The 16,050-nt window shown below is 39.8% G+C and overlaps 1 long non-coding RNA gene across 50 annotated transcripts in view; it reads left to right on the top strand.

Moving 5' to 3' along the window:
* LOC124417794 overlaps positions 1-16,050 on the top strand; it is a 320,851-nt gene that overhangs the window by 185,874 nt on the left and 118,927 nt on the right. For 45 of the 50 annotated variants that reach the window (XR_006936143.1, XR_006936174.1, XR_006936166.1 and 42 more), the window contains 2 exons: positions 5,095-5,238; positions 11,973-12,150. This is a non-coding gene — a long non-coding RNA (uncharacterized LOC124417794). Of the gene's footprint in view, positions 1-5,094; positions 5,239-9,745; positions 9,835-11,972; positions 12,151-16,050 lie in introns of all 50 variants that reach the window. The other 5 variants (XR_006936185.1, XR_006936169.1, XR_006936145.1 and 2 more) reach the window with 2 other exon arrangements.

The raw sequence follows: 16,050 nt of genomic DNA, 5'->3' as shown, positions 1-16,050 counted from the left end.
GTGGGATTAGATGGGTGAAGGTTGTGGGCACAGCCTGTATGCTTGGCTTTTGTGCTTATAGTGACACCAGTAATGCTACAGAGTGAGTAGTCCTTTGGCTGTTCTTTCAAGGTGTGGAATACTAGGATTTAAAGAAAATACAAATTAAAAAAAGATCCCTTAACAATGCTTTCAAACGCATTAGGTCTTAGCAGCTAGCTGTTGAAAAGGTGTGAGAGAATCACGGTAAAAGGGCTGTTGAAATACTCAGTAGTAAGCATATAAATGACTGTCTAGGCATATGTAGTCCTGTGTGTAAATCAGAGATTGTTTATTGTGAGAGCATGTTCTCAAAGCAGCTGCTCACAATGGCTTGTTGTACCAGTTTTACAAGATTTTCTGAAGAAAATCAAGATACTGAGCTTAGTTTGCTGCCAGAGTTTGTTTCACACAGAAGTCCTGCATCTTTGCACCCTGTGTTGGCAGGCTTTATGCTTTGAAAAATAACTTTGTTTCTCTTTCTTGATCAGGAACAGATCCAAGACTAAATAAAGGGGGAGAAGAATATTTCTTTGCAGTTTTGTTTTCCTTTCAGAAACTGGAAGTTAGGAGGGAGAAGTACTAGAAACTGAAGTAAGGGTTTTTAGCCATAGACTGTGAATCGTCTATTAAACCTCCCTGCCATGTGTTCAGAAGTGAAATGAATGCAAGGAGCTAGATGATCTGCAAGGTCCTTTTCCACCCAGGCCATTCTATGCTTCTGGGAACTGGAGCCACAGCCACCTGCATGGGGCAGGTGGAAGCAGCAAGGTGCAGCCTCTGTTCAGGAGCTGTGTAGATGGGGTAAGCAAGGGTGCCCAGAACAAACCCTGGTGCATCGCTGCACTTTTCTCCTTCTCCCTGTTTGCTGGAAACACTGGAGTTGCATCTGAGATGGACAACTTGCGATGTGAGAAAGAACCAGCAGAAGTGCTTGGTGCTGGGATAGTTCTGGCAGTGCTGCTAGGAGGTACAGAGTGCCCTTTCCCTGATCTTGCATGTGTTTAATGGACTTGAAATGACACATGGGAGAAAACCTTTCAGATCTGCAGCTTGTTTTTACAAAGTTTCTTATTAAAATCCCCTGTTCCTTTCTCCATCCCTTGCACCTTTTACTCCTCTTCATCACCTGAGGGCAACAGGTGACTTTTGCATGCAACATGTCTTTTCTGATCAGCTCCTTGAAGGCTAAGCCCCTGATTTTCTGCAAAAATGCCACTTCTTATTAATGTTTTATGAACTGAGCTTATTAACCTGACTTTCATTTTGTGTAAACTGTAGTTAAAATGTATGAAGAACTTGACTTGCATTTGCCTTTCTGGTTTGATTGTTTGGTCTGCCATAACAGCATCCATCAAGAGCATACCAAGATGTGGTGGGGTTTTTTGTTTGTTTGTTTGTTTGTTTTTAAGGGAGACTCAAGTCATTTCGTGGGGGACAATTGGAGCCCAGGAATGCCTTTTCCTTTTGGCAAGACTTCTGCAGCCATGTGCATATACTGGCTGGCAATGCAAAGAGCGAGTTCAGCTCATAACCTGCTCTAGAAAAGTCAACACACTCCTCCTCTCCAAATATCTGCTTTATAAGGTGATGTTTTAAATTCCTTTCTGCCCTTTCTTGGGGGCACTGGTGAAGAAGGTAGAAAGGAGTGACGTTACTTGTGACCCTACTTGAAACATTTCTATAGCAGAGAATTCTCATACTCTGAAACTCAAAGACAGATGTGGTAGGAGCCCAAACAAACTGCTGAATGTCTGAGATGTGAGGCGGACTGGGAGAGGTCAGTCACTCACTCAGGCAGTCTGGCTATTGTAACAGTTGTGCACATTTGTGGATAGATAAATCTGTGATAAAGGCCTTTTTTTTCTGCATTTATACCTGTCTAAAGGCAGCATTGACATAAGAGCCCCTGATCAGCATACCACCAGGTTTTCCTCCATAACTAAAAAAAAAATATGACTTACCTTGGTTTTTTTCTTTTTTAAATTTTTCTATGATCCCCATGTATTACACGGCTGAACCCTCCTACTGATAAAGAGTCAAGAGAACTGTTTTAAACAACATGATTGTTAGGTTTGGGTGTTGTTGATAGCTGTGACCATGATGCTGATGCTTGCAGTAGATGGCAACTTTCGCCATCTTTTTTCAGTCATTCAGAGGCGCTTCTTTTCTCTCTCTTTCTTTTTGGTGCCTGATCTGATTATCTCTGGTTCTGCTTCTTTACGCTGCACTGCTTGTGGTCTGCTTTTTACAACCCAGGATTCACACACTGAATGTAAGACTCCGTGCAGTCACCCTTGTAGTTTTAATCTCCCCTTGCCCAGGTTTTCAAAGGAAGGCTGGTGTGCCTTTGCGCCTGGATTAATGCTGGTATGTGACTTAATTAATTAAATAGCATAATCCATCCAAAGAAACCTGCTTCTCTCCCCTCAGATATCTGTTCCTCATTTCACACACAGTAAGGCTGTTTCTTGTGATGCACCTAATTGAGGGTACCTCTTCCTCAGCAGATGGAATGCTGCCTTTTAGCCACACTCATGTATAAATTGTTTGGGGGCAGATGTTTGTCAGGGATGCTTTTTCCTTTCCTGAGAGGAAGGTTAACAAAATATTTAAACTGTAACATACTCACAGCCTGAGTGCACAAGGTTTGTTTAAAGGAGGAGAGGGCTATTTATGGAAAGCATGTGGTTTACTTTTTTCCCCCAAAGTGGGATTGTTGCTCTGGGGTTTGGCATGCCTGTCTGTAATGTATGTGAAATGAGGAGAGGAAACTTTTGGGAAACTTTCCCTACATTCAAGTCCACTTTCTCATACCCAGGTGAGAAAACTTAGTGATTGTTGTGTTTTATGTGCTCATGTTTTTTCCAGCTAGCTTTTGAGTGGTATTTTTAATCTTTTACTATGAAATGATGCGTTTGTCTCCTCCATGGTATGTGGATATGCGGTACGTGGATAATTTGCATTAAGTGCAAATTACGGGTGCTGATTAGAAGTGATAGGAGAAGATGATGTTACAGCTCTTGCAAATGCTTCATTATACTAAACTGCCAATTTTAAAGTTCATTTCATTGCATTTAAAGTGAAATGTTTAAAGTAAGTGTGGATAGCTGGAAAAGTTGCCACGCTGCTTAAAAAAAGATTATATGATCAGATGAGATACTTGGTTGTCATTGTGTCAATTACGGCTCGTCAGGAAACATTAGTCTTTGATGCATGGCATCTGTGGAAGGTGGTTGTTCTTTCCTGGGTTTTTTAGCACTTGTGTTTTGTAGTTTCAGGGTTAAGTCAGACACTCAGCTTCAGCAACAGCTCTCTACATTGTAATATTGGCAAGACTGCCAAAACATTTCATGGATCAAGCAAATCAGCTCTTTGCTTCATCTTGAAGGAATCTGTGATATCCTCTTCCACAAATCTGAACGACAACTCACATTGCTGTGTGCATCTCAAGCCTTTACATGTAGTGGTGCATGCCCTACATTTAGAGGCTCATGCTCATCTCCAAAGGATGCTGCAAGTCCTGCTGAGAGTGGCCATGCCTTCCTGCCCAAGTGGGGAGCATGGTGAACTCAAGCAGGTGAGCCATAGTAAGCTGGCAGTGCAGAGGAATGTGCCGCGCAACATGAGCTTTCTGCCCATGCACAAGCTTAGGAAGCAATTCACTGTAAGGTACTGCACCTATGCTGGAACTTTGAATACATTTTGAGTTTTGCTTGGACCATTAAGCACTTTCATCTAATGAAAATTACTTTCTTTTAAAAAGAAAAACATTAAAACAAACGATAACAGATTTTTTTTTCTCCCTAATGACTTTTTTTTTTTTTTATCTGAGAGCTTTCAGAGTGCTTAGCCTTGCAAGTTCAGATTTCTTTTTTTTTTTTTTTAAATTGCTTTACAAAATCACAGGATGTTTCTGTGGTGAGTGTACATCTGTGCTGGCTTTCATTGAGCTTTGGAAATAGGTCAGGAATTAAAGCTCCGGCTTTGTGGTTCTGAGGAAAGCCCTTAAGAAACTCTCTCAGACATAAGAGGGTAAAGAGGGGTCACTAGAAATGCAGTTTGACCATGTATAGGCTGCGTGGTCTCTCTTGTCTGAATGTGTGCACAGCTATACTCTATACACGCACATATGTATGAGCTTTTGAAATGATGCTCTTCAGAGCTTGCTTAGAATGGACGTTACTAGAGGGGGGAAAAAAGGCTGGTTATGGGAAATCATCAAGGGAAATGCTCTGCCGTTATTTGGAGGTGGTAACTCCCTGTGTGCCTTGAGCTTAGTACATGTCTTGAGCTTAGCTCCATTGTTTTGTTCACCTCTGTGGAAAAAAAAAAAAAAACAGAAAAAAACCTGTGTGAGGCTCGCCTTTACAGTGTGGCTGCATTGCCATGGAAACCAGCAGGCAACAAATCACACTGCCTGCCTGCGGGCAGACGGAGGGCGTGGACAGACAGAGGTCGGGCACTGGCATCTGCCCCATGCTGCCTTCTTGCATTCTGAAAGCACTTTGAAGATGGAGGCAGTGAAAAGAGGGATGGAGTTAAACCTGGATGTGGTTTCTGTAGCTTTTCCTGCAATGTCTAAAGAAATTTAATAATAATAATTGAAGTCTTGGGGGAAAAGTAAGAATGCTAAAGAGAAATCAAGCAAAACAAGATCCAAGATTTGATGTAAATGGAATTCCCCTGTTCTTGTCCTTCCACTCTTCCTAGGGATCTTACGTAGCAGGCTTACCAGGAGTGAGGTTTTTTCTTTGCAGCAGAAGGAAATAGATTGGGAGGAGAGAGAAGATGGTAGTTTTGTTGTTGTTGTTGTTTGTTTGTTTGTTTTTCCAAAACACATTTTTACTTTCCTTTGGCATAAACAACTTATTTCATCTCTCCCTAAGTCCCTAAGTTATTAGTCCTGTGGGTGGTCCTACACAACCTCATAACACTGTGGCCTTTTGCTGTCCAAAAATATTAATTTCCAGGCATGCTTTCTAGGCAGGACATCTTCATGGTAGGCTCAATTGTTTGTGTTCACGTATCCATGTTGCTCTGACCCTCTCCTCCTCACTTTTCCCCTGACTCCAGGGCTGTCCGCATATACAGAGGTGCAGCACAGCCCCTGGCTCTCAATACAACCTTCAGATGAAGGAGGAAAAATAACAGTTCCAGGCATTGTAAAAGAGGACCTTCTTCTCTGATGAGGACATTGCTGAGTTTAACTAGCAGAAGGTAAGCATGGCTAGAGGATGGCAAATCTGGGTGGGACATAACCACGGATATTATCAACACAGCCTCAAAGGTGTGTTTTCCTCTCTGTAGCTCCCAGCAGCCTTCCTGAGGTTGCTGAATTAAACCAGACTAGCTGGCTGGAAAGATGGACGTATTTGGAAGATTTTTGGTACACATTCATTTCTCCTCATTCTGCCTTCCAAACAACGTGTCCTATGGGCAGCATGCTGTACTGTCAAATATTTTAAGCATGGCCTCTTCCTACCTTGTTGCACCTCTTTATCTACTCTGTTTGACCCCAGCTCCTTCAGATGGCAGTCTCAGTGTAATGACAGACTTGTACAGTTCCTTATGCAATCTGTGTGCCAAAGCCAACCACAGTTATCCCCCCAGCTCCTGATCTGGGCAGCAGTGTGAAATCACTGCCATGAGGTCACTGCACTGCTGTGCCCTTGGGTCCAGCTTCTAGCCACATATGGCTCACTGTCACGTACATGTATCACCGCTGACTGTGTCTTCACGTGGTGATGCACTGAACATGGATTGCTGTTGTCTCCTCTCTAATTGAAAGGAGATCTTCCCAATATATTTTGTTAGTGTGTGATTTTTTGTTTTTTTAAATTATTCCTTTATAAGCTTTTTAAATTTATTTTATTCCTTTATAAGCTTATATCCCTGCATACATCCTAGCAAAAAAGAAATGGGCTGATAAAGATTTAGATAGGCACTCTAAGAATGAGGATGACATTCAAGCTCAAAAGAGAAAAAAAAAAAATTCTGAAAGTCAACCCTGTTATATTTTCTGTTCTTTTCTTTCAACTTCTAAAATGTCACTGCCAAGAGCAGTGACCACAGTGGTGAATGAAGCTATGGAAAAAGAGAACTGAATCTCTGTTTGTGTTGTCGTTATAAGATCTTGTCCTCTCTGTTCTGAAAATGTGACTCAGGGAAATGTGTGCGTAGAATTTCAGAAATAAATACCTGGTCTCTTTCTAGCATGAAAATACTTGGAATGTGAAAAGATTACCTTTATGCATATGCTTTGTTTGTGAAATGAATTGGTGAAATTTGGCATGCTTCTTAAAGAGGCCTTTTGCCAGTCTTTCCCCATAGTTTTAAGTCATGCCTTTGCATAATGATGTAATCTACAGTGGGCAGGAAGAATTCAGCATAACTATGAATAATGGCAGTATTTGTGGTGAACTGGTCGTGACATTCTCACTTGAGCATTTCTCTTTGGGAACTACTTCTTCAAGTCATGAGGCTTGCAGTAACGTCAAGAGAAAGATCAGCACAAGAATAGCCTGGGTGAGGGAGAAAGAGGACACTTGTTTTAGAGGGTCCACCACAGAAGGAAAGGAAAAGAGACTTGCTTGGAATACTGACATTTTTAGTCATCTCTTTGTGACATTCCCTCCACCACCCCCACATATTCTATATGTCTGCAGCCATCTGCACAAAACTCACCGGAATCCCAGTGAGGGGGAAAAACAACTTGTAAGAAACTAGGTGAGTAGAGAAGTAAAGGGGAAGCACTGAGCTGGTAAGAGCTTCTCAGCAGTATTTAAGAGCAAACAAACGAACAACAAAGACAACCACAAACAAAAAAAGCTGAAAAAAGAGTTTATGCTTTTAAATGTGCTGGAATCAGACATGCTACTCCAGATATAGATTCTTCTGGGCAGAGGAAGTAGGGAAATGTGTTAGTTCTTAGGACAGTGTTAAAGTAGGGACAGAATGTAAACGGTGTCATGTCAGAATGAGCTACATCCATCATGCCTCATTGGTGTCCATTGGTATCTTTGAAGGTTAGGTGTATAGAGATAAGTTATTTATTATGTAGTAGACAGAAATATGTGAAGAAAGCAGGCCTCCCAGTTGTAACTTAAAAAGGCAAAGATGCTCCTATGGGTAAATACTTGCAGTCGTTACAAATAGGAATAACTTGGGCACTAGTTTTGAGTAAGAGCAGGTTTAAAGTAATGTGGTAATGCTGATTAGATGTGTAGAGTTTAATTGCATTCTGCAAAAATATGTTTACAGGAAGACAAGTTAAATGGGAAAGGAATATCTGTGGTTCAGGACAGAAGAATTATTAGTGTTTCAGTGACTTTTGTAAACTTAAAATCTGGGATGTCAGGTGTTGATTGAGAATGTTACAAGTACTCAGGCTTGGTTTAAATTCAGTCTCCCAAAATTTGTTTGAATATGTGAGTAAGAATTCCAAATATTGTGGTGGCAGAAGAGCTAACACTTATTACATTGTTCATGTGTCATTTACAGGACACTGGGAACAGTCAAAGAAGCAGAAAGTTATACCATTCTTCTCTATTGTAAAATATTACTGAAAAAATCAACAAGAGAAGCAGAAAACATGATTGACAATTTTGAAAAAAGTGATACAAAGAGAACATTTGGCACTGTGTCCTTTGTGTTACTTAAGAGATTCTTCCAATGTACCAAAAAATAACTCTGTTCTCAAAAAAGACAAAAGAAAACCGTGTCAAATATGGTACATTTCTGACAGTGTGGTGGATTTCTGCAGGTATTTTTCAAACGTAAAATGAATTATTCTAAACAACAGTAGCCTTATTCAAGATTTCACAAAGTTACACAAAGCATATTAAAATGGTGTATTTTGTTCTGAAGTCCAGTTGATCCATAGTTAAAAGGGTTGAAGCTAACCTTGTAACCTAGTGCAGCGAGGGTATGTTCAAAATTGTTAGTAGTAATGAGCCTGAAATGTGACCTATAGTTTTCAAAACAGTTGGAAAAAGTAGTTTCACACAGTGAATGATCAAACTTCTTTAAAATACATTCTGCATTTTATCTGACTTGTGTAAGAATTTGTAACCAGAGACTATAGATCAATCACTCATCCGAAGTAAGCAGGGATGTTAACTTAGCAGAGGAAGGAATAACCAGCTTTTTTTTTTTTTTGTCTCAGTTGTGTGACAAAAGTATATGGAAGTTCCAGCTGAAAGTAAGGGCCTGTGTTGTTTGGTCGTGTATAAAACTAGTGTACACTGCACAGCTCGGTGTAAGAAAAGATTGCATAGAGAGTGTATGCAATAAAGTATCTGACATGAGAAAGTTATATGAAGAATTTTGTGAGGAAGGAGTAGGAATAATTATATAAAATTTATTTTGCTATGATTAAAATCATGCAGATGATAGCCTGAATTCTTGTGATTTTGCCTTTCATTTGAGAAGGAGTGTGTGGGAAGTTTGATTTTAAGCTGAAGTAACATAAATGATCTGCATTATTTGGGAATTCTTTTAATTTAATGCCCTGTGATGCAGTAGTTTATCAGAAGAATTTCACTCAATCGTGACCCAGAAATATTAAGTGTTCCCTTAATGAACAATACCCAATTCTTCACTGAAACCATGAGGCAGTCTTTTCTTAGGCAGACATTTGAGTTTTTCAGTATAATATCTGTAACACTGCACAACAATATTTACATACACAGAATGAGCAATTGAACACTTCAGACCAATTCATAGTTGTTGCAGTGGGCTTAACTTCTTTGAAATGCATTGATGCCCCAGCCTACAAGATGGCTCAATATGATCTCTCAGCTTTTCAAAGCTATGTTACTGAAAATACTATGGAGGCTGACTTGGAAATTTGTTTCCTAATTATACTGTTCCTTTCCTGCTAAGGATGTGGCTTCAATCAGTTACTTACTTACTTGCCCTGGGTTTTCACTTGTTAAAATCTTTCTTTTCTCAGTTAGTACCCAAAGCACAAATCCGTGATTGGCTTATGCAGAAAGTGTGAGGTGAACAGTTCATTCAATTCCTTGCATCTCCAAAAGATGAAACAGCAGTAAGAAAACAATTGTGATGTCTCATTTCATTTAATCTGCTTTTATTGTGCAAGTGCTCATGGTATTAGAATACCCTCACTAACGACTGCACTGTGGTTATCAACTGAGCCTCACTGCAGGCGTAAGGTCCTCACAGCCACTTCACAGTGGCTCCCTACAGCAGTCCAGATCCTTCCCCATTTGGCAGAGGACTTTGGTACATGTTCAAAGTTAGTTACTTGATTGAAGATTTCTGTTAAAGAGATGTGAGATCTTGTGCTTAAAGATAGACAGATAAATATGGTCCCGAATCAGCAGCTGATATGTTACATTTCTTAGAGGTTTCCAGAAATCTTGAATTTCCTGAAATACTATCTTTGCTGTTTTCCAAGCTGAGGATAACCTACAGCTGAAAAACAAACTCAAAACACATTACTGTAGAACATGCTGAAAAGCCTCCTAAAGTCCCTCTTCCAGCCAGTACTAAGGCTTGTGTTCACTGGGACTGTTTACATTTCAGTAGCCTTAAATCAATAAATAAAATGGCGACACCTGGTTTTCCGGAAATCACATATAAATAAATAAATAAATACGTTGGTAACATGAATTAATTCCTTGTAGATGGAGAAAGAAGAAATAATTGAGTAACTGAGTCATTAGACAGCTTCTGACTGTAATATTTCTCACCACTTCAGGTGGTATTTTATGACCAGCTGCCTGTGGTGAAGAAAAGAAATCAGTTTTCGGAGAACCAAAATCCCAGATTTTTACCACGGAATTATATGTAAGAATGCATGCCAGTTTCCATATACTTACTTTCTAAAGTGTAACACCCACTTACATGCTTACTGTAAAACTCTGCTGATAAAGTATTACGGTATTTATTAGGAAGACATCTTTACTCCAGTCCAGAGTGTTCAAAGCAGAATCAAAACCATTCTCTGATTGGCTGTGATTAATTTATTTGTGCACATAACCACTCTGTTAATTGTGAGAGTGAGTTTACTCACTAAGAGGTCTAACCTTAACCTTCCCTGTAACAGTATACTAAACCTCCAGTCATTATTTTGTCTTTTGCATTGTCTGAACTTCTTATACTCCCACTGAATAAAGCGCAAAGGTCCAGCTGGCAGCAGGGACTGTAGACTTGAGACCCAAATAATTCTTAAATGCCTTTTGTGGTAAGGCAAAGCAGGAGTTGCAGATACAGGGGCTGTCCCCAGTTCTCACTCCCAGCTTCCCTAAGACTTGAAGCCTCACACCTTACCACGTTTCAGATACGCTACTTTTGCTTGGTGCAATGCTGGTAAGACCAGAGGTGCGTGTTCTGGAACCAATGAATTCTAGAGTGCTGTGACAAACTCTGTTATAAGATTGGCCCCCCAAATCCACATCCTACCAGAAATCCACATCCTACCAGAAATCCACATCAAGTGCAGTGAGTTGTCCCCAAATTCAATATATTTCAGATAAAGCATTTTGTGTTCAGTGATGCAAGCCCCTTTTGATGAAAATGATCTGTATCCAGCCCCAGACATGAGTTGGGAGGCTGTGTCAGAAAACATGTAAACTTTGGAATAGTTTGGACCACATGTTAACTTTGCCACTGATCAGCTATAAATAATCCTCTTCAGAACCTTAGAGTTGCAACAGAGCTTTTGAAAAGATTGAACTTGGATCGTGGTTTTATGGCTATCTCTGAAATACTTTATTGCTGTTTTAAGACACAGGAGAGTAAATTATGGTGCTGTAAAAACTTGCAGTGTGAATGTTTTATCATCTACTTATGTACAAAACATAAATAGTACCATTTTGTTTTTTGGCTATATATATGTGTATACATGTGTAGACACAAATGCACTATATATATGTATAGTGCAGTTTAGAAAGCTGTGTATTATTAGAAAGGTTACTGTGAATGTTTTGCTCTTTTTTTTTATGTGTCAGTACATTGTTTGCATTAGTTGGTAGTGTGTAACTATTTTCAGTCCATTGCTGTAGGTTAGAGAAAAAATGAGAATGAGGAGAGGAGGGGGGAATAATGTGTATGTGTTGTATGTATGTAGACAGCACTAGTGTGTAAATAGCGTGTGTAACACTGTAAGGATCGAAGAGAAAAAGCCTTTTGTTAGATGAACTAATGCAACAAAAAATATCTTTTGGAAGTGCAAGACCTTTCTCAGGTCTGAAACAAACCCTGCAGGGTTTGTGTGCAAATTTAATTAAATGGTTTATACTATGTGTGAACATGTACATAGGTGCCTGTGCAAATGCCGTTATATAGATACAGAAACATCTGAGGTTGACTGGTTTGTATTCTTGCATGTTCTCTTCTTTCAGAATAGGAATGGCCACAAATGAAAATATTCAACATTCCACTACTTTTTAAAAGCTAATGTTAAATGTCATACGTCAAGAAATATGTTTCCGTGTTAAGGGGATTAAAGTTATGTTCTCTTTGATATGACTTCACCAGCATTCATCAGTAGCTTACGCTGGCCATTATCTCTTGGGCTCTGTATCTGCTACTCCTTCAGATTTTTCTCCGTCCTATGTTGAGCTGACTCATAGTCATTTCCTTCCACTATCTCACTGAGTGGCCACGGGCAGAAAAATTGTTTTCATCTGCTCCTTTTAGTTAACATTCTCGTTCCAGTGGATGCACTCAGATAAATTATTTCATAAGTTATGACATTTATCTATGAACTCTGTGTTATCCTTCAGCCTCCAACCTTGTCATCGGTGTCCTTTCCAGTCTCTGAGAAAGATATTTTATACTGACTGGGATGCTACTGAGGTGTTAAGCATCATTTTCCTTTTCTCCAGGCCTGGAAGGACTGATGTGGGACATGTGTAGCTGTACTGGTATGAAATATATGATTTCTAGTGTTTCTAAGTGATTACTGTTCAAATTTCTTCTAGGTAGTATCTTTACATCACTACATGATGCAGATGGATCACTCTTTGCCAGCTGCCAAATCAAATATTGCTGTACAGTCTCTACCTTCAGCAACATCCTCAGTGTTCTGGTGGTGGGTCCCTTGAAAGGATAGGGCAGAACAGACTTCATGCCACCCCTGTACTTCAAGCTCTCTGCTCTGTAAGTACACTGGATAATCTTGTGGCTATAAGATGGCATTTCCAATTTAAGTAGAGTGTTCTGAATTGAAAAAAGCTGGAAGTTTCTAGTGATTTCAGTAGGATGAAACTTACTATCTGGCTAAAATATAGAGGAAAGGAACTTTACTACACATGAAAGGAACTTTAAAGATTTATTAATCTTTATAATGGACAGAAGCTTCCCTGATTCTTTAAGAAATCAGTATTTTTCCTGTGGTATATCACAAGTGTGCTATAAGTGACAGGCAGCATCTGATAAAATTCATTATTTTGCTGCTGCTTCTAAGAAGAAAGGGTGGAGATGCTTTTGGGTGTTTTGAAATATGTTATGTGTAGAGGTGTACGTTTTCCAGCTTTAAAAAGATGTGACTGTGACCCAATTGCACTTTAGCTGAAATAAACATTTTGGGGAGGAATTTAGCTGAGTGGTTATTTTTGGTCTGGCGGAGGGGAAGCCAACGGAGTGCCTGTTATTACCCTGATGCTGATTACTGGAACTGACCAGCTTAAGGGCAATTTGGTAACTTTGTTTAAAAACAAAAGTAGGTCCAGCTGTGATTTAGAGAGGGAGAAGCTCTAAACCGCTTTTTTATTTTCCTTTAAGATAAATAATAAAAAACTTTCCTAGCTGAAAACATTATCTGAACCTCACATGATGTGGGATTCAGGGAATTAACAGGATGATTCAGGCACACAATCTTAACACTCATACCCAATCTTGAGAATTTTCCTTGAGGGATAAAACTTCTTTCCTGCTTTTGGTCAAAAAACAAGCCAAACCCTAACACTGAGCTCTGGCATACGCTGTAGTCCAGTATAACCTCAGGATGCAAGCAGTGTGACTTTAGCAGACGTTTGCAGCACTCCTCCCTGTCACTCCTTCCCTTTCCTCTCCTCTGCTCCATATGGAGACATGTGCCAGCAGCTGGAAGCAGGGGCTGAAGGGTGGTTCAAAGTGTTCCTTTGTTATTTTTTATTAGGGAGTGTGACAGAGAGCACTGAGAGCTGCTGTTTGTATTAGCTTGCATCTGTGTTTGCAGACAGAGCAAGGGCGCTGGCTGAGCTCAGCCCCCGAGTAACAGAAAGTTCTAATCTTGCTGCCCTTCTGCTCTCCTGATGCAACTCCGCTTTGGTTTTTCTATAAAGGGAAGAAAAATTGTCACACGGGCTGCACTGATGCAGCAGGAATTGAGCATGCTCTGAACAGGCAACATTTCCAAAGTGGCCACATAGACTCAGTTCATGGTGGGTTTGTTTCATGTTCCTTCCCTTGCCATTTCTCCTTAAAAATAAACAAATGGACTCAAGCAAAATATATCCTTTTACTTATGCAAGAAATAAAGGAAGTTAGTGAGACTTGGTGCCCCTCCATACTGCTCTTAACTTCAAATGCACACGTGCCCGTATATTTTCTTGCTTTTTTCCTCTTAGGAGTGCTTTCATTGGTGGTCCTCCTGACAGTGTGGCTTATAGATTCCTCTGACATAATCTTTGACATCTTTAAATCTACAGTCTGATTTTTTTTTTCTTTCCCTTTACCATTCTTCCTTAATACACAGCCACTTCTCTTCCCATTCACTTGGTTCTTTCACTTGTTGAATTGGTAAAATCTTTTTACTTACTGGTCCCCAGATGAATCAAGTGATGCCAAATTACCTGGGGATTTCTTGATTATTATTGTTATTATTTTAAAAGTTCATTTTATTTGTGCCATTATTTTTTTCTGGTTTCCTGTTCTTTCTGGTTAATGTCTGTGACCCATCTTTTCTCTGTCTTAGTTCATAGACTCTCTGTGGTCTTTTAAAATTGACTTGACTTTATTTGATTGATTGTTTCCAATTTTCCTGCTGTTCTGATCCTATCTCACAGCTGCTCTTAGGAGGTAATCTCTAACATTCCCTCTCAAACAGAATAACTTTACTAAATAGTTTAGGATTTGGCTAACACAGTTGTAGACAAGTAGATCCAGAGCTTGCCTTATCTGTCTTGTTTTAAGACAAATCCAACCTGATAGGATGGTCAGACTGGCTGCCTGCAATATACTGCCTTTCACCTCATTTCTGATTTCCCTTTTGTTGAGCCATATGCTGCCAACATCCTTGTCATTTCTCTGTCTCCTCCCTTTCCTCCAGCTGATGTTTTGGCACTATTTAAATCCATGTCCAGTTGTGCTTTTATTAAACACAGGGATGGAAATTCTGCCCAGTGGTTCCTTTTCAGTCTCCACCTCCTTTTGTTTTGTCTTAAATGCATTTAAGGGGAAGCAGGAGGAGAGATGGAAAAGGAAGGGTTCAGTCTAGACTTTCAGAGCAGTTTCTCTTTCCCTAAAGAGCACAGCTCATTTCCTTACAGAGTAGCATGGCTGGGAAGTTGTGTATTTCTTCTCAGCACTAACTTTCCTGAAATTTGTTGAATCAAAGCATAGCTACTAAGCATAAACACAAATGTGTGAGTGTTCTCCTCTCTCCTGCTTCAGAGTAGAAGAATGAGCAGAGTAATGAGTGAAGGGGAGCAGCTACAGGGTGGAAACGTTGAAAGAAAATAGATAAATATCCATAGACACACCTGCACTTAGGTGTTTCTGCACTGTGGGGCCTCACAGAGGTTGTTTTTTTTGCCAGAAATGATTCAAGGACAGAAAACTGAGCAATGTGGAAGTTGATGATTTGCCTGAGGGTTATTTACAAGGTTTTGCCTTTGCAAAAAAAGTGTTACTTTATGGCTGTAACTTTAACCCTTCATACATTGCACTTAGCCAAAGACTGGAGAGATTCTTTTTTCTTCAAAGTGCATCTACAGTTGCTGGTTTTGAATAAAGGCCCATTTAATACTGGTGCATCTACTCTTGCCAAGTTTCTGTGTTTGCTTTGAATCAAATTAAATTGCATTGTCATATTAAAAATGAGTAGTGTAGTCTTCACCAAGCTGTTTTCCTCTGTGATACTCTGTTTAAATTTTTCGGTAAATGAAGCTTGGTCTGGTTAGAAAGAAAATGTATAAAAAACAAACACAAATACCCAAAAAACAAGTGATGAGATCATAATTTGTCTACTTCATGGAGTTTCCACTTTATTAATGTAGCTGCTTCCTTATGTGTTTGTTTACTTACGAGATGAGGTTTCTTTTGTGTGAAGATGTGGACAGGAAGATAAGCTGAAATCTGACGGTGTCCTTGGTTTAAGATAACTCATCCATTCAGTTTGTATTCTGCTTAGTGAAACAAAGCTACATAACGTTTGTTGTTCTGCCACCACAAGGTAAAATACCACACTGCTCCTTGCCATCACAGTGATGTTTTTCCAAATGAAAGAAAGTACCTGTCTTAAGAAGAGACTGTGTATGGGCAGGCGTGCTGGTGAGGTGTGGCTACTACATCCCCTTGATCATCGTTGCCTATTCTTCCTATTTTTTCTTTTTAACTTTGTTGCTTTGTGTGTTTTGGATTCTGCTGCATGTAGTAGGTGCTAAGGCTGCGTCTTGTATATTGGGTGAAAGTGGGAGGTTAAGGTGCTGCTTCCTATGAGGGAGAATGGATGTGCAGCAAACAAATGATTTAGCAAATGCTACTTTTGAAGGTGTGACCAGAGCAGTGCACTCTGACAAGGGCAGAAACTGCAACAGCAGGCAACATTTTCATCCAACTAGGCAAAGACAAGTGAGTATCTCCTATTTTTTTGTAATTTTCATCGTTTTATAGATATCTACTCTAATGGTACTGGGCTCGGCAAAGGGAGATTTTGAGGCATAAATTAGGACTGCGAGTGTTTTTGCACATGTTATTGCTCAGTCTGGCAGGAAGCAGTCCCAAAGAAAAACCGGCTGTGTTCAAGGAAAACCAGAGTGGGAAACAGTGCTGTGCTAAAAGCTGAATGTGGCAGTT

This window comes from Gallus gallus, chromosome 2 (assembly GCF_016699485.2).
Source record: "Gallus gallus isolate bGalGal1 chromosome 2, bGalGal1.mat.broiler.GRCg7b, whole genome shotgun sequence".
NCBI classification, from domain to species: domain Eukaryota; kingdom Metazoa; phylum Chordata; class Aves; order Galliformes; family Phasianidae; genus Gallus; species Gallus gallus.
The sequence above is the reverse complement of the archived record's forward strand: the minus strand, read 5'-3'. Positions and strand labels throughout refer to the sequence as shown.